Source organism: Saimiri boliviensis, chromosome 1 (genome assembly GCF_048565385.1).
Source record: "Saimiri boliviensis isolate mSaiBol1 chromosome 1, mSaiBol1.pri, whole genome shotgun sequence".
Taxonomy (NCBI): domain Eukaryota; kingdom Metazoa; phylum Chordata; class Mammalia; order Primates; family Cebidae; genus Saimiri; species Saimiri boliviensis.
This window is the reverse complement of record NC_133449.1, coordinates 236,264,401-236,282,894: the sequence shown is the minus strand read 5'-3', so window position 1 is coordinate 236,282,894 and position 18,494 is coordinate 236,264,401. Positions and strand designations below refer to the sequence as shown.

The window sequence follows — 18,494 nt, the reverse complement described above, 5'->3', positions numbered from 1 at the left end:
TTAAGACATATTTGACTGGAAGCCAGAAGATGTGCTGAATGAGCACATACAGAAGATATACACCAAATAGAATTGCACCTTAGACTGAATCGAAGGGGGCTTTTTTTTGGCTTGCTTGCTTGTTTACTCCAAGCTAAAATTTAAATCTGGAAAGATTTTACCATCCAAGTTGTCTAACCCAGGAAGTAGTAGAAATGGACTTGAAGCCTCTGGAATGTGTCAGAGCCCTTAATATGTGTTATGCCACTTTAGTCTTGAGTCTTCAGAGCTATTTTCCAAAGTGGTTTTGGCATTTTGGAAAAGTACTGGATTTACTTTATGTTAAATTATGAGAATGCAAAAGATGAGAATGACTTGCAACTTCAAAGGTTCAACAAGAAGCTGTAAGTCTTGAGCACTTTGAGATGTATAACCTCCATGGTCTCATCACCAGTTATGAAATAACTGTTGTGAGACAAGGTATGAAATAGTTTTTGGTGTTCTACTTAGAAATAAAAGTAGATCAGTATCTTTTATTCTTGCCTTTTTGCACTCCCCTTCAGAGGCAGGAGGAAAAGGGGGATTGCGTGTATTTATACACAGATAGATTAACCACCCTCTGCGAATTCACATGAACATTCATAAATGTCCAAAATTTAGCATGTGTGCATAGTAGAGTTCTGTTTGTAAAGGACACTATTAGATAACAATTTAAATCTCCTAGTAATTTCACCTTATTTTTTAATATCTTTTTTATCATTAAAACTGGTTAGCATAGAGAAATGTTCTTACCAGGAAAACCAAGTGACTGGAAGATAATGGAAATGACCAAGTGAAATAGGATCAGAATGATGACTAATTAGGAACATTAAGAAGGGAAGTGTAGGTGGGACTCAAGGGCCCACACCCATAATCACAGCATTTTGGGAAGCTGAGGTGGGATGATAGCTCGAGCCCAGGAGTTTGAGACCTGCCTGGGCAACATGATAAGACCTCCATCTCTGTGAAAAAAAAATTTGTTAAAAATTAGCTGGGCATAGTGGTATGCACCTATGGTCCCAGATACTCAGGAGGCAGAAGCAGAAGGATTGCTTGAGCCCAGGAAGTTGGGGCTGCAGTGAGCCATATTCACACTTCTGCACTCCAAGCCTAGGCAACAGAGCAAGGTGCTATCTCTATGATAGATAAATAAATGTTAAATTTGTTCTTTTTCTCTCTTTCTTTTTCTATTTAGAATTTGTTTTTTGATATTTACTGAATAAGTGACCTTACTGTGATAATGAACACTTCCTAGTGCCTTATAGGCTAAAATGTCAGACACCCCCAAAAAACAAATGCTCTTTTTTTTTTTTTTTTTGATAGATTGGATTTTGTTTGCTTAATATTAGGAAGACTGGGAAAATAAGATGATGTTTTCATTCTAAGGAGTGTCCTAAAGAAAGTGCTATTTAAGTTTGAAGAAAGTAAGGCCACTTGTTATATAAGAAATAACCAGTTCCCATTGGGTCCCATTTTGCAAAAGCCATGAAGAATTAGACTGATAGCATTATACAAGGCACATTTCTTCTATACAAAGTGTTGTACACCTTTCTATACACCTCTTCTCCCAGCTTGGCCTCACTTTTCATACCTGATGCAGCAAACAATTCAGCGCCATAGGAGAGGGAAGTAGCATGGTCATAAGTGACTAACATGATCTTAAGCAGTTTGTCCAAATTTCTCATTTGCTTTGTAGGTAAAGGTAGCATTCTTATTTGATTAATTTTGTGTTCCACTGGCGTTGAAAGACAAACGATAGTTAAAAATACAAATTGTTTTTGTTCTTTTTCTTATAGGTCCTTCAGTCTTGGAGACTATGAGGGAGCCTCTGCACCCAGGGAAAATGTTACCCTTTACAGGGGGGAAGGGTAAACCAGTAGGGAATACAGTACAATCCCAACCCTACTGGGAGGGGCGGGAGGGAGGTGTTGCCGTCACTGTATTAAGTCGATGTTGGGAAACGTTTTAACATCTGGAGCCTTTGTGGGTGGAAATATGTCTCCAATTACAACTCTGCACTGGATGTGAAGAAGCAAAAAAAACTATTCAGTCTACTCACAAAACAGTACATTGTGGAATATTATGGGGAATTGTACCAAAACAAGAACCATATAAATGATGCATAGGGACAAGAAAGAGGAACAATTCTATAGCGCACAATAAAGGAAACCTAAGAACGGGAGTTAAAAATAGTAAAGAAACTTTTTTTTAATTTAAAGTTTTTTTATATAAGTTTTCCCACGTGGTGGGGCCTTGTTTTGCATGTTGATGAAGAACTACACAAACAAAGCTAATATAGTTAAAATCAGCTTGCCTTCCCATAGTTGAAGCAGGTTCTTGGAAGTTACAATTTAAGGTACCCCAAAAAAGTTTGAAATAAAACAAAACAGACATAAACAATGAAGCACCCTGTGAAATGCCAAATGAGTCACTCCTTTTACCTTTTTTGGGGTGGGCAGGGAGGGAGGAATAAATGGGGTTGGGCATATCAAACTAAAGATGACATCTTAATTTTGCATTGAACATTAATGTAGCGGATATAATTTGATGGTTGTACTTCATTAGATTTAATTTCTAGGCCAAGATGTTATTTTTTAAAGTGCAGTTTAAGGTTCAGGCATGCATTCTGGCTCATAGTGGTTGAAAGTAATTTAAATTAGTGGGAAAGTAGCATGCTTGCATCACATAGAGTGAGATTGGTATTCATTTACCTATGTTGCGCCAGTTTGTGTTGCAGTTTACCAATTCAATATAGCCCTGCATTTAAAGTTCCTTTTTAAGATTTGTGGTTTTTATTTTTATTAAGAATATAGATACATAAAGTACTGTAGTTTACAGCTAGGCCTTGAAATATCTTTTTTAGGATCTGTTAGGAATAAGATTGATATTGTATTGTGTGTAACCTGCACAATGTGGAAAGCTGATATACCTGTGCAAAATCTTTGCCTCTGTGCTGTCAGTGTGATGTGCTTTCTGCATGGTTATATACTACTAGTGATTTATCAAAACTTCTAAAATTTAAATTACATGGTAAAAGATCTGTAAAAGGCTGCATAAATGTTAGTTGGCACATAAAGACAATTGTAGAAGTTGAAAAATGATTGCTATATTTCAATGTTTATTCCCACTCAACATACTGCCTTCTAAGCTTCCTTTTTTTTGTTCAAAGCATGATCTTAAAGATATGTTTAAGTTAATGGATGTAATGCAGGGTTCCTACACTGTATTTTGGCGCATGTTGGTGGCCCTCTGTGCCCTAGATAAATGCACACGAGGTGCAAGTTAAAAGCTACAGAGTGAAAGTTGGTTTGGATCCTCTTCATTTCATTTGTTTAGCTTTTCTGTTATTTTTCTCTACTTACATGTATTCCTGTGAATAAATCCTTAAGTTAACCCTTTACTTTTCCTTCCATGTGTATTTTCTTATATACTGTGAATGTGAAAACCTAACTGGTACACTTGATCTTGTGTCCATATGAAAGTGCAAGTCTTTATTAATTTGGATTGCCTGAACAGTGTATCCCATGATGATGAAGGAAAATGGAGAGATTTTTCTTTTTAACTCTGCTGGTCAGAGATGAAGCCACGCCTTTCCATTTTTCAATGCTGCATATTTAATCTGCAACAAAAACGTTAAGCCATAACAGCCTTTTTATATTTTAGTTTGTCACCTTTGCATTGCAGAATAAATACTGAATAACCATTTTTATAAGCAGTTGCTCCTCTTTGCATGGTTCTATTCTCTAAAAGTGTTGAATGATACAGCCATTGCACTGAAGTTTGAGCTGTGTGCGTGTGAATTTATACTGTTTCAAAAATTTCAAATGCATGGTAGCATGCAGAAAGGTTTTTGTTATATGTGTGTGTGTGTGTGTGTATGTGCGCGCGCGTGCGCGCGTTTTTGTTTTTGTTTTTGTTTTTTTAACATGTCCTTTCACCCTTCCTCTACTTTGGCTTTGCAAATTTCAGTCTGTAGAGCCTGAAATTAAATTATTTTATAATGCCTAATATTTTTTAAATTGTAAGTTGGATTCAAAGGGTATATGGCATTTTGCTTTCTCGTACCATTGCTTCACTGGGAGCTCAAAATTTGCCTCCCTGTTAGTCTTTAATAACTGAGTAGAGTAGCTGTTTTATTCTTAGATGATAGTGATATTCTGTAGTGCTTCAAATACTTAGAATAATATGACAGATATTTTAATATTCTGGAATATTTTAAATTGAAATGACCAAATTCAGTTTCAAGGAAATACATAAAAGCAATCTTCAGTAAAGTTATTTGAGCCCGTGGTTGACAATTCTGTATTGACTAAAAGCAATATTGTCTGGTTAAAAATTAGTTTCCAATTAGGCAGATGTATAACACTATTAAAAAGGTACCCAGTTTTGTAGTCACTTTAAATTTTTTAATTTAAATCAAATTTTAATTTTAAAATAGAAAATAAAATTAAGTAAGTATGACTGGCAACCTGAAATTGAGTTGGAATTTGTTGTTTATTTTTCCCCTTGAGGTTATTCTTTCTTCCTAATTGATATTTCAGATACATAGTGTAGAACAGGAATTTGCAGAAGCCATTTAAGTTATCTTTTGAGGTAAGCTCTGATATAGCATTTCCGATAAAACCTAATACATCATGGGATATATATAAAGCAACTTTATTTCTTGTGGTATAGTCTTAATAGTTTTGAATGTTGACTGAATGTCTATGAAATTGTGAGTTTGTCTTTGTTACATTCCAGTGTTTCTGCCTCTTGGCATGCTTAAAGCACGGCTTACTTCATCTGCTCCTTACACACTAAAATGCTGTTAGTGTGCTCAACTACAGAAATAGCCGCTGCTAAGTGATGTAGATTTTTCTACTTGAATATTTTTATGTTGTAGGAACCTCAGGAGGTCAGTGTTTACTGTTTTATATATGCCTTCTTTTTCCTGTTTGAGCTTCTCTCTTTGAAGGATTCTAACAGAACAAAGCTGCTGATCAACCTAAGTTGGAAACAGAAAGTGTATTTAATATAACTTAAATGCATGTTTGGCAGTTCCATGTTACAGTCCATTAGCAAGTGAACTTAGTGCCACAGGTATTCATTTATTCAGGAAAGAATTTTGCTTTTTGTATTGTCTAATCTCTTCAATGACTTCATACTGTGTAAAAAAAATCACTTTTTTATATTTTTTGGTTGGTTATTTCCCAAATAATCAACATGTAAATAATCTTTTCAGAGCCAGTTCTGATGCTTTACATTATTGCTACTTGATTTTGTTACGCAAGTTAGATTTCAGAATAGATTTTAAAACACTTAACCAAGCCATTACATCTTAAAAACAAAACAAGTAGCATACATTTTGTAATTAACATATTGATAAACACTGTGATTTTTTTGGTTAAGACTTTTTCATCTGAATTGCTTAAATTGCATATATTATAAAATAGGATCAGATGTATATTTTAAACTAATTTCAGTGGACTTTCCTCTTGAAATGCTTTGTCTACTCAGTTATAAAATATTCAGATACAAGTTTTATCTCAGGTGAATATTCTTGTATTGTTTTTGCTTTGGTGACATATGCTTGTAAAGGGTCCTCCTACTTACATTCTTTGTTTTTTAGTGTATTTCATTGAGAATCTTTCCATTTAGTCTGATTTTCTTCCTAATATTTTAGCAGGCTGGGATGGTATAAGCCTTCCTGACAAGCCTTTTGCGTGCAGGTTTACCTGAAAATGAGCTACAATTGGTCCTCATTTTCTTCAAACTCTGAGAATAGGAAAGTGGAAATTTTTCTCCCCTATATGAAATTATTCTGCCTAGCAGAAATTCCAGAAATAAAGTTATTATATCTTAAACTCGTAGTCTAAATTTAAGTCCTTTGCCATGAGAAAAAATGGGTGTTTGCTTCATATAGTTAATCTATATTATTCATATTGAATGTATTAACAGATAATGGTGCAAAAGCATTCTTCCCAGGGGAAGAGTGTATCATGCATTACTGCAGTTTAAGTCCTTCCTTTGATAGTACTTTAAAACACACACAGCTTTGCTTACTGAATTATTTTTGCAAATAATACAAGGTGGGGAAATTAACTGTTGCTACTCGAGCTGTTAATGAAGTGTAGGCCTTGGAACCTTTAAGAAAACTGTGGTCTTCAGATAGTTAAGGGCCTGGGATAATCTAAGTGACAAGTCAGATCAATAATGAGCTGTGTTGTTAACAATATTATCTAGTAATAATAACCATGCAATATAACATTGTATACCAACTTAGTGCATTTTATACTGTATTAAATATGGAGATACTTCTAATGCCTCTCTAAAATTAAATTTTACATAAAAGTTAGTTTTATTCACCTTTAGGGTTTCCAGATGACTTGTGACTAATTTTTTTCGATCTTAATAGATCTTTCCCCCATTAACATTACTTATATAGATAATTCTTTATGCCTAATTGTTACACATATTAATTTTTAAGGTATACATTTAAATTACACAATTGTTGATTGTGGTTTGTATCCCAGAATGTATTGTGTTTTTTAAAAGATGCATAGTAGCTGAATGTATGCATGATTTTGAAAGTAGTTAAAGTGGTTTTTTTTTTTTCACCTCTTGTACATTTTAAAACCAAGCCAAATCTATTTGCCAAGCAGTGTATCGCTAATTAGAAAATCAGTAGTTTTCCTTTTATTACAGTTTCTGTTTATCTACCATAGAATCTCCTTACACTGTGGCTTGGTATTATACAAGATTAGCTATTTCACAGGTCTTACATCTTCCTAAAAGCCTACTATAACATGGTTAGCCTATAAGGCAGTGTTGGTCCCCTTCTAATATCGGCCTCCTAAAGGGGTTCCACTATACTTTCCGCATATTACTTTGTTGTTGTTTTCCTTTGTGAATATATAAGCAAATTGAGCTTGGGTGATTTTTATGGAGACAATAATTAGACAATACTGTATAATTAATTTTACTTTAGATTATCATCTTGTGAGAAGAAATGTTTAAATGTGGTAAATGACTTCATATTACAAAACAGTTTTACACTTAATGTGTTAACATTGGGTGCAATAATTTAGTAGCATTAGCTTTAGTTATAAATAACTGGATCTTTCTGCTGACAACTTAGGTTGTATGAGTTATGCTTAAAAGCTTTAAATCTGACGTTTCCTGTACCTGCCACACTATGTTAGAATGTGTCCTTCAAACATATCCTCCTGCAACTTCTCAAACTGTACTAAATTGATATTTCTTGAAGTCTAACTCTGTGCTAACAGATCTCCATTTTAAATAGAATACGGTTTTAATTTTTGATAAGCTGCTGAATTTTAAAGAGAGTTTTTTGGGGCCACCAAATATTTTGGATCATGCAGAGAATATATATTGTACTGTAGTAATTTTGTATTTACATTTGTATGATGTGACATAATAGATGTGAATGTTAATCACTGCTTGACTATGTTAATAAAGTTGTTTAACTATAGATGTTGCACTCTGATTTTTAATGAAAGGAAATGAGTTTTCTTTTTCCCTCTTACCCCATTTTGGGTCTCAATAAGCCTTGTGTTTTGGGGGGATTTTCCTTGTTTTTGGTTTGAGGGTTTTTGTTTTGTTTTTTCCTTAGCTTACACATTAGTATACTTTTGTTGTTGAACACTTTTTTAAAATAAATGTTTTATTTGTATGGTATAGTAAAAACCTATTTTCCCACATTTTAATTTAAGTCTTTGATACGTTTTAAGCAGTTGATTCTACGTTCAGCAGTTTGAGGAATGGGGGAGATACTATCTATAAAAAGGGAATTAAAGGTGAAATTGTGAATATAAAACGTTGATGTAAGAATAGATTGTGTGATTGTGTATAAATGTATGTCTTATTAAGGCTTTCTGTTTATCCTTCCAAAAACTGAGATTTGTGATTTTGGGAATTAACATTTGTAAAAGTAGTAATTTTCTCTTCAGGTTATAATCCATTAATATGGTTGCATGTTACTAATGTATTAACACATTTCAGGGAGTATGCGTGCATAACTGTCATATATTGTCCTTTTTTTTTTTTTTTTTTTTTTTCTTTAATGCCCAGACTGGAGTGCAGTGATGTGATCTTGTCTCACTGCAACCTCTGCCTCCCAGGTTCCAATGATTCTCCTGCCTCAGCTTCCTGAGTAGCTGGGATTACAGGCGTGTGCCATCATGCCCGGCTAATTTTTGTATTTTTATTAGAGATGGGGTTTCACCGTGGTGGCCAGGCTGGTCTCGAGCTCCTGACCTCAGGTGATCAACTTGCCTCAGCCTCTCAAAGTGCTGGGATTACAGGTGTGAGCCACCGTGCCTGACCTTGTCATATAGTCTTTTGATATTTAAAACAGGAAAGCGCCTAAGATTAGGTCGATACAACACAAATCTTGGAAGTGAGACTTGGGTTTCTTTGTTACCTGACGATGAAAATATTTGAGATACTTTGTTAAGAAAATTGGAACTTGGATATCATGTTCTAAAACATCTTCAAGAGTTTAAGATTCCAGAATTTCAGGACTTCGGTTGTGGGGGAAAGAATATTAAAGTCAGCCTAATTATTGTTCAAGATTAGAAATCAAAAGTCTTTTACAAATCTTCAATATTTTAGTAACACTAAAGCCCTATCCATTTTATGTAAATGATCTTTTTCTTCTCAGTTCAGGTGATTAAGCCATCTTAATGACAAGTAAGTTTGGCTTAACAGTTTTTGGACTGGCACGCATTCTTGAAATGAGTTCATAGTCATAGACTCCACAGTTCATGTGTATTTCCAATTATTCTTTTAAGAATAATTGGAAAAGCAGTAGGAACTCCATAGCTCTGACTTTGAATTTCCTTTGTGTACTGTACAGTAGAATACGGAATTGCCGAAGCTCTGTCATTTTTTTAATCCTTAATTTCTGAGTCTTTTGTTGATTTGATATAGAAGTTGAAGAATCTCCCGAAACGTCTCCAGTATTCAGATAGACAAAAATAATTTACACATCACAATTTGTTGGGGGGGTGGGTTGTGTGTTTTTTGTTTTTGTTTTTGTTTTTTGAGATGGAGTCTTGCTCTGTCGCCCAGTCTGTGCAGTGGTGCTGTATCCAGCTCCCTGCAACTTCCACCTCAGCCTCCCAAGTAGCTGGGATTACAGGTGCATGCAACCATGCCAGGCTACTTTTTTTTTTTTTTTAAGTAGAGAGTTTCACCATGTTGGCCAGGCTGGTCTCAAACTCCTGACCTCAAGTGATAGGCTCACCTTGGCCTCCTAAAGTGCTGGGATCACAGGTGTGAGCCACCGCACCTGGCCACAATTTATAAATTCAATGCAATTTCTAAACCATTGGCAAGTATAATTGTTATACTGAGAACCTTTAGGTTTTTGTGCCAGTCAATTCATTTCTATGCATGTTATGGCAGTCTCACTCTTAGGATTTAAATCTTAAGTATTTTTTTCAAGCTTTATGTTGCTTCTTGAAGAACTTGATTAAACAATTTTAAGAAAGACAAACAGGTAAATGAATTGTAAAACAACTACCTAGTGATAACTGTTGTTAATATTCCTGCACACATATATAAATATAAATATATGATTGTTTTTTAGTTATATCCAGATTTGTAGGTATACGTTGACATACCTACATATTCTCTCTAAGCAATATATGCAGCTTTCTTATTGTTGGACATTCAGATGTTATTTCTAATTTTTCACTCTTAGAAATAAAGTTGTAGTGAGTGTCCCAATGCTTAAATGTTTGCAAACCTATGCAGTGATTTCTTAGTGGAACTAGCAAGTCAGAGAGAATTGGTCTAGTCATCTTTCAGTTAAGTGGTACTCATTTTCATATCTAGCACCAACTTCAATTGATTCTGTCACATGTGCTGTAAGTTGCGAATTAATAGCATGATTTTCTAACTAGGAAGTTTTATATACAAAATCTAGGTTTTTATATTACATATTTAACAGTTAACTTGAGTCTTTTATTGCAGGCACTGTTCCCTATCCCATGGAGCTTAACATTCTCTTTTAGGGAGACAGGTAAGTAGTGTGTTAATGGTGGCAAGAGACCATAAGGAAAGGAGACGGAAGGTGATAGTGGGGAAGGCTTGCTTTTTTGAATGGAATAAGGAGGTAGGTCTGAGAGGGCGAGCAAAAACCTAAAGGAATGATGGATGTCTGAGGAAGAGTATTTCAGGTAAAGGGAACAATAAGGACAGATGTCCCAAGAACGTAATGCATTTGTGTGAAGCAAATGAGAGGGTTATAACTTGAGCACCCAGAGTAAGGGAGAATAGATGAGATCTAAGAGGTAATTGGAAGGCCAGGAGGTATTGGGATTACACCTGAAGGAAGTTAAGAGCCATTGTAGGGTTTTGGGTTAGAAAAGTGATGTCATTGAGAATAGCACAAGGGTCAAACCAAGTAGACCGTTTAGGGGATGCTATTATGAACAGGGAACAGTTATCAATGGCTTGAATTGGTGGTAGTTGGGAGGGTGAAAAGTGGCTGGATATCTGGATATGTTTCAAAGAGCAATCAACATTTGCCAATATCCTGGATTTGATTGTGGAGAGAAGAATCACAGATGGCTCTTAAGACTTTTGGCCTGACTTCAGCAGCTGGAAAGGTGGAATTTACCTTAACCAGAGTAGGAAAGTTCTGGCATTTGGTTTGCGACATCCATGAGAAGTAGAGTAGGCATTTGGAGTTCAGGGAGATAACCTGGCTGAAGTTGGAAAGCTGGAAGTTGGTGTATAAATGCTGTTTCAAGCCGTTGAACAAGACATCATCTGAGGACTGGAACAATTAAAGATGGTAGGGGCTTACCCTGTAGCACTCAACATTAAAGTCTGAGAGCTGGGTAAAAAAAAAAAAAAAAAAAACATGGTATTCTGATGTATATTCTCTGGAATGAGAATTACAGAATGAAGGTCATGATTTTGGCAGATTTTTGTATAGCTATGGGAGAAGCACAATGAGAGTCATCTCCTGCCTGTCTTCTAGGGTTTCTACAAAACTTGGACTTCTGTTTTCCTCAGAGCCAAGTTCAGTAGCTTTGTTTCTTTAAAACTGAATTGTTCACAAAAAATTTGGAAGTTTATGAAACGTGAACAAGCCAAAGCAGCCAAGTTCCTACCTTGAATATTACCAGCTTGTAGTGTCTACATTCAAAATAAAACATCATCTCAAAAAAGACCAGCAATAAGTTTTTGTTTGTAATTAGATGATTTTAGAGTTCATATGAAAAAGTAAGGTAAGGCAGAAAAATTGTTAAAAACAGTAATAATGAGTGTGCAGCAATGCCAGTTTGATGTTCTTTTATAGCTTCAGGAATTAAAACTATGGTGCATGAATAGGCAGCTTAAAAGAACTAAGTTTAGAAACATCTAAATAACACTAATATATTTGGAAATGATTTTATGGCACTTTATTATAATTTTTAAAAGGCCAGGTGGGCTGGCTCATGCCTATAATCTCAGCACCTTGGGAGGCCAAGGCAGGTGGCTCCCTTGAGCTCAGGAGTTCAAAACTAGCGTGGGCGACATGGTGAAACCCCATCACTACAAAAAAATTACAAAAATTACCTGGGTGTTGTGGCACTTTGGGTGGTCAAGTGGGGAGGATTGCTTAAGCCCAGCAGTTCAAGACCAGCCTATGCAACTTATGGAGATGCCAGGCTTTACAAAAAATAAAATTAGCCGAGCATAGTGTCACACACCTGTGGTCCTAGCTACTTTTGGGAGGCTGGCTTGAGAGGATCACTTGAGCCTAGGAGTTCAAGATTGCACTGAGCTATGATCATACCACTGCACTCCAGACTGGGCAGCAGAGTGACACCCTGTCTCAAAAAAAAAAAAAAAAAAGCTTGGGGAGAATTTGGCAGGCTTCTTCCACAGAAAACGGTTAATTTCTTAAGTTTTAAAGCACACAAGTCAGGATGGCCCAGTAGAAAAGTAGGCAAGGATATTTATAGTTCACAAGTTTGAATTTAAGTTTTAAAGATGGTCAACCCAGTCAACTGAAATTCATTTAATAGGTCACATACACATTGACAAAGGTGAAAGAAACTTGAGGACATACTTTTATCTAGGGAATACGGAAACAGACATTCATACATCGGTAGTGGGAGTACATCAGTACAACATGAAAGGAATTTAGAAATTACTAATTTTGTGTGTGTGTGTGTGTCTGTGTGTGTGTGTGTAGTTTGACCTATAAATCATCCCCTAAGTTACCTGCATGATATCCCATAAACAAATGGAAAAGTGCTAAATGTCTTTACATTGACTAATTGGAAATTAAGTCACTATCAATTGTTAGGATGGATGATGGAGGAATAAGAACTTAGAGTGATGATTTAGTCCATCTACTTTGGAAACCAATTTGCTGTTACCCAGTAAAGTTTAACACTTGTGTAAGCTAAAACCTATGCCTACCTCTAGACCTATATTCTACCCCCAAGGTATATGTACAGTGTATATATACCTTAGAATAACTTGACATGTGCCATGAAACAAGAATGTATATCAGCATTACAATAACAACAACAACAAAGGAATAACCCAAATGCTCCCAAAGAATGGATGAATTTTTTTTTTTTTTTTTTTTTTTTTTTTTTTGAGACGGAGTTTCGCTCTTGTTACCCAGGCTGGAGTGCAACGGCGCTATCTCGGCTTACCGCAACGTCCGCCTCCTGGGTTCAGGCAATTCTCCTGCCTCAGCCTCCTGAGTAACTGGGATTACAGGCACGCACCACGATGCCCAGCTAATTTTTTGTATTTCTAGTAGAGACGGGGTTTCACCATGTTGACCAGGATGGTCTCGATCTCTTGACCTCGTGATCCACCCGCCTCGGCCTCCCAAAGTGCTGGGATTACAGGCGTGAGCCACCGCGCCCGGCCAGTCATGAACATCTTTGTAGCTGGGTGGCGAGTACATGGATGTTCTAATTTAAATGGTACATAAATACTCATGTTTCACACATAACTTCATTGCACCAGATAAGACCTATTTGTGCAAATTCATCTTTTATAATAAAAGCAGGACTGGGGGAAAAAGGCGATTTTTTTTTTTTTTTTTTTTTTTTTTTTTTGAGATGGAGTTTGATTCTTGTTACCCTGGCTGGAGTGCAGTGGCACTATCTTGGCTCACCGCAACCTCCACCTCCCCAGTTGAGGCAATTCTCCTGCCTCAGCCTGCTAAATAGCTGTAATTACAGGTGCCTGCCACCATGACTAGCTGATTTTTTGTATTTAAAACAATTTTTTTTTTTTTTAGTAGAGACAGGGTTTTACTATGTTGGCCAGGCTTGTCTGAACTCCTGACCTCAGGTGATTTCACCTGCCTCAGCCTCCCAAAGTGCTGGAACTACAGGTATGAGGCACTATGCCTGTCCTAAAAAGGCAAATTTGTAACAACACTTAACATGTTATATGGTGTGTTAAGATCATTTCAATCCAGTATTCTTGGGAACTAGAGAGCATAAGAGCTTTTGTTGTTAACTATTCAATATTTTCTACAAGGACAGATAATATATTTAGTTGGTGCAAAGGTAATTGAGGTTTTTACCATTGAAATTTTGTCATCTTTACTGTCAAATATTCCTTAAGTACTTTTACTTTTTCACTTTGAAGGCACATATTCCCCAAATAGAAAAGTATATCTGAGATGCTGTCTTTGTAACACTTCATTACAGTTTAAAAGTTAAAATTTGTTCAGAGACCCACTCTTTATTATATGTGAAAAGAAAGGAATTAAACGTTACTGAGTCTTACTCCATGTATACTAGGATTTTACAAGCATTTCTGTTTTCGTTAAACTTCATCCTTTATTTGTCCCTTATAGGCATGCACATTTTCCTTAAGATTCTTTTTTTTTTTTTTTTTAACCCAGGCTGGAGTGCAATGGCGCAGTCTCGGCTCACTGCAACCTCCACCTTCTGGGTTCAGGCAATTCTCCTGCCTCAGCCTCCCGAGTAGCTGGGATTACAGGCACGTGCCACCATGCCCAGCTAATTTTTTGTATTTTTAGTAGAGACGGGGTTTCACCATGTTGACCGGGATGGTCTCGATCTCTTGACCTCGTGATCCACCCGCCTCGGCCTCCCAAAGTGCTGGGATTACAGGCTTGAGCCACCGCGCCCGGCCTTCCTTAAGATTCTTAAAATGAGTTTTATTTTTCTTGAGATTCTCTTAGGACTCTAAGCTTAATACCCAGTGATGTATAAATCAAAATGTTTCCATTAGAGGGAGCCATTTACCTAGATTAACCCTGGAATGTTAGTATCCTAATAATATTTTGTAGGAATGCAAGGCATAGACATATATAATAAGCATATTTCCACCCCTTAAGGTCACCTACTTCAACATGCATTTTGACATGAAAATAATCTTGAGAACATTTTTTTAGAGCAGTTTTAAAATTTCAATGCCATTCTCACCTTGGAATGCAGGAAACCTTCCAGCTATTTCCTTAAGTCCAAGTACAGGATTTATGATCTAGACAGGACATTTCAAACATTAATGTACATGTGTGTCTCCTGAGAATCTTGTTAAAATACATCTCTTGATTCATTAAGTCTGGATCCGTCCTGAGATTGTGCATTCCTCACAGGCTCCCAGGTAATGCCTTATGGCTTGTTTATGGACCTCACTCACTTTGAGTTAGCAAGGACCCAGAGAGTTCTTGGGAAATTGAAGTTCCCTTTTATTAGCAATAACAAAATAGCATGTATGCTTCACAAGACATCGGAGGCTTTGTGCATTTTGTTTGCTCAAGTATCTCCAGTGCCCTGAACAATTCCTGAAACAAAGTAAGTGCTCAGTAAATATGTGTTGAATGAATGAGGACATGTCTAAGTGCTTTATGTATGTTAACTCCTTTAATCTTGACAGCCTCTCAGGTAAGTTCTATTATTCCTGGTTTACAGAGAAGCAAATAAGTCATATGTAATGAAACCAGGATTTGAACCCCAAAAATTGGTCAGTGTGGCTCAAGAGCCCATGCTTTAACAAAAATACTCTACTGCCACTGCCACCCGTTTTTAGGTAAAGTTGTTACCAACACAGAGCTCAATTAACAGACTGATATAGGTGATTATTGTCCAAAGGCCTGATATATCAGTTTATGGTTGCTTGTTCCTGTCTGATTGTGAGGTTTGCCATGCCACAACATAGAGTCCTGATGCTGGTAGTCAAGATTGCACACTGTCAGTGTGGAGAACATTTCCCCACTCTGACTTGGCTCACATATTGAGTGTGGGAAAGAAACGAGAAACATTGAGTTAAGACTCACTCGGCCGGGCACAGTGGCTCAAGCCTGTAATCCAGCACTTTGGGAGGCCGAGGCGGGTGGATCACGAGGTCAAGAGATCGAGACCATCCTGGTCAACATGGTGAAACCCCGTCTCTATTAAAAATACAAAAAATTAGCTGGGCATGGTGGCACGTGCCTGTAATCTCAGCTACTCAGGAGGCTGAGGCAGGAGAATTGCCTGAGCCCAGGAGGCGGAGGTTGTGGTGAGCCGAGATCGTGCCATTGCACTCCAGCTTGGGTAACAAGAGCGAAACTCCATCTCAAAAAAAAAAAAAAAAAAAAAAAAAAAGACTCACTCAGGGTTAATGAAGGAACAAGGTGCCCACTAGTCCTTACCCCATCATCTAATTTGGTTAAGTCCTACCGTTTCATCAGCCAAAGGAATGAGTTGTCATAATCCCAAATTAAAGATATTGAGAGGCCAGGCTCAGTGCCTCATGCTTGTAATCCCAACATTTTGGGAGGCTGAGGTGGGTGGATCACGAGATCAGGAGTTCAATACCAGCCTGACCAAAATGGTGAAACCCCATCTCTACTAAAAATGCAAAACTTAGCCAGGTGTGGTGGTGGGTGCCTGTAATCCCAGCTACTCGGGAGGCTGAGGCAGGGAATTGCTTCAACGCAGGAGGCAGAGGTTGCAGTGAGCCAAGATCATGCCACTGCACTCCAGGCTGGCAACAGAGCAAGACTCCGTCTCAAAAAAAAAAAAAAAAAGATGATTGATAAAGACAGGAGCTCCCCAAGTGTTTGTTGGCAACCAGCCAAATGGAGTTATTTAATATGTATCTATCAGGCTTTTTGCTTCACCAGAGATCAGTACTAAACTATCTTCTGGGGCTTTCTGATAGGAATTGCCATTCCAGTTATATCATCATATTGTCAGAAGAAAGTTTTTTTTTGGCATTGTTACTTTTTCTAATCTTCCAAAGCCACCAGTTTGATCTTACTTGCAAACCTGGCAAAAAATAGATAGCTATTTCTAATTTTTCTATCTATCAGAGTTTTGTACATAAATGGTGAGGTGCGTGGTATTAATAAATACATTTACTGTTAAATTAATCCATTTTCTATCTACAGCATATCTGTTTTGTGGTTGGAAGTTAAATTACTGTAGCTTTGTATTTAATATTGAATAATGTCCCACTTAAAAAAAATTTTTTTTAAGATGGAGTCTCACTCTATCACTCAGGCTAGAGTACAGTGGCGCAATCCCAGCTCACTGCAACCCCCACCTCCCAGGTTCAAGCAATTCTCCTGGCTCAGCCTCCCGAGTAGCTGGGACTACAGGTGCATGCCACTATCCCCTGCTAATTTTTGTATTTTTAGTAGGCGTGGGTTTCACCATGTTAGTCAGGCAGGTCTGAAACTCCAGACCTCAAGTGATACACTCACCTCGGCCTCCCAAAGTGCTGGGATTACAGGTATGAGCTGCCACACCCGGACCCAATAAAAACATTTTTATTGAATAGTTTAGGAAGATCCATGGATATCTCAGAAAGCTTATATCTTCTTCTTCGGAAACATAAAAGATAACCTGTATATGTAAATTCAAATTTGAATAAGAACTTCTCCTACCTTTTAGATGTCTTTATTTCCATTAATCCCAAGGTCCCTTAAACATATGTTCTCCAACCTCTGTTCCCAATATTTTGCAGAAATACTTGACATACTAAGATTGTTTCTTACCGTTCTTTTGGGCCTATCAAATTTTCACAAGTGTCTGCCATCTGGCCCTTTTCTGTATCTCTCAGCTCAGTTTCCTTCTCCCTGTCTTCTCTTCCTCTTTGGGGAAATACACTTCCTCTACCTCTCTCCTCGTTCTCTCCCTCCCTTCCTGTTCCCTTACCCCTCCCCCTACCACGTGATTTCTCCATTCCTTCTTCAGAGAATGAGGAGAACCTTAAGGTCTGAACTGAATCAAGTTCAGCCCACACTCTGGAGGACAAGAATTAAACCTCACCTCCTGGAAGGGGGAGCATCTACATACCCTATTTGGAATTCCTCTCTAAAGAAGACTGTTCCTTCTCCCATATCTGTTTATCTAATAACTTATATTAGTGTGGATTCGTGAATATTTGTGGTATTCTTTGGATTATAATCTCATCATTTCATGGCCCAACTTGTTCTGGCTTAGACTTTTGGGAAAACATTCAGATTGATTCGTGTGTGTGTGTGTGTGTGTGTGTGTGTGTGTGTGTGTGTGTGTTTTGCTTGTTTTAGAAACAGGATCTTGCTATGCTGCCCAGATTGGGCTCAAACTGGGCTCAAGTGATTCTCTTGCCTCAGCCTCCCAAATAGCTAGGATTGCAGGCACGTACCATTGCACCTAGCAGTATACTTTTGACATACTCCCATCCTTTTTTATTTTGCGGTGCTTCTTTCTGGCACTATGTGATGCTCCAGGCTCATCTTGAATGTTTCCTGCCCCTGCCCTAGAATTGGCATTTTCCCTAAGAAGTCCTGGTTCTTTTTATTGGAGAGTGGCATTTAGAAACCAAGATCCGGCCATTGTGTGAGTTAACCGCTCCTGCCACTGTTCTAGTCCTCTCAGTGAGCAGGGCAAGGAAACAAATGTTTATATGCAAACCCATGTATACCACATTTCTCTATTACTATAGGAAAATAAACATAACTTCATATATCTTCAACTACAATCCATTCTAGTTTCTTTCTTCCCACCCTTTTACTTATTTATAATTTATTTTTCTGAAAGCAGTAAACTTAGCTCCAGTTATCTTTGGTGTGTTTACAAATTTGTCCAAGTCTAGTAAACATGTAGTTTCAGAATTACACCACTTTCCAAATTTTCGAATTACACCATTTTCCAAAGTTATTTAGGGCAGCTCCTTTTTTCATCTCTCCTTTCAGTGAGGTCATGACAAAATTAAATTCACTTGTCTCAATCTGCATTTCGTACTTGGATTCCCACTTCCCCCGATTTCCTGATTTATTTTTTAAATCTGTTTGCAGTAAAACTTGTATTTTAATAAATGTAGCAAGACATGTCTTCACTGCCCTAGAACTACACAAAATAGTTCCATCACCCTAAACTCCGTCTTCATACAGGCCCTTTGTAGTCAACGACTCACCCTTCTCCCAGTCCTTGGCAAGCACTGATCTATTTTCCATCTCTATAGTTTTGTCTTTTCAATGTCATACAAATGGAATCATA

At 37.2% G+C, this 18,494-nt stretch overlaps 1 protein-coding gene across 3 annotated transcripts in view; it reads left to right on the top strand.

The window, feature by feature from the left end:
• TNPO1 (transportin 1) overlaps nt 1-7,489 on the top strand; it is a 98,591-nt gene extending 91,102 nt beyond the window's left edge. For all 3 annotated transcript variants that reach the window (XM_003925760.4, XM_074384865.1, XM_010336529.3), the window contains exon 25: nt 1,815-7,489. The gene's annotated coding sequence lies outside the window, so the exon portion shown is untranslated. The remainder of the gene's footprint in view (nt 1-1,814) is intronic.
• The last annotated feature ends 11,005 nt before the right edge of the window (nt 7,490-18,494 follow it).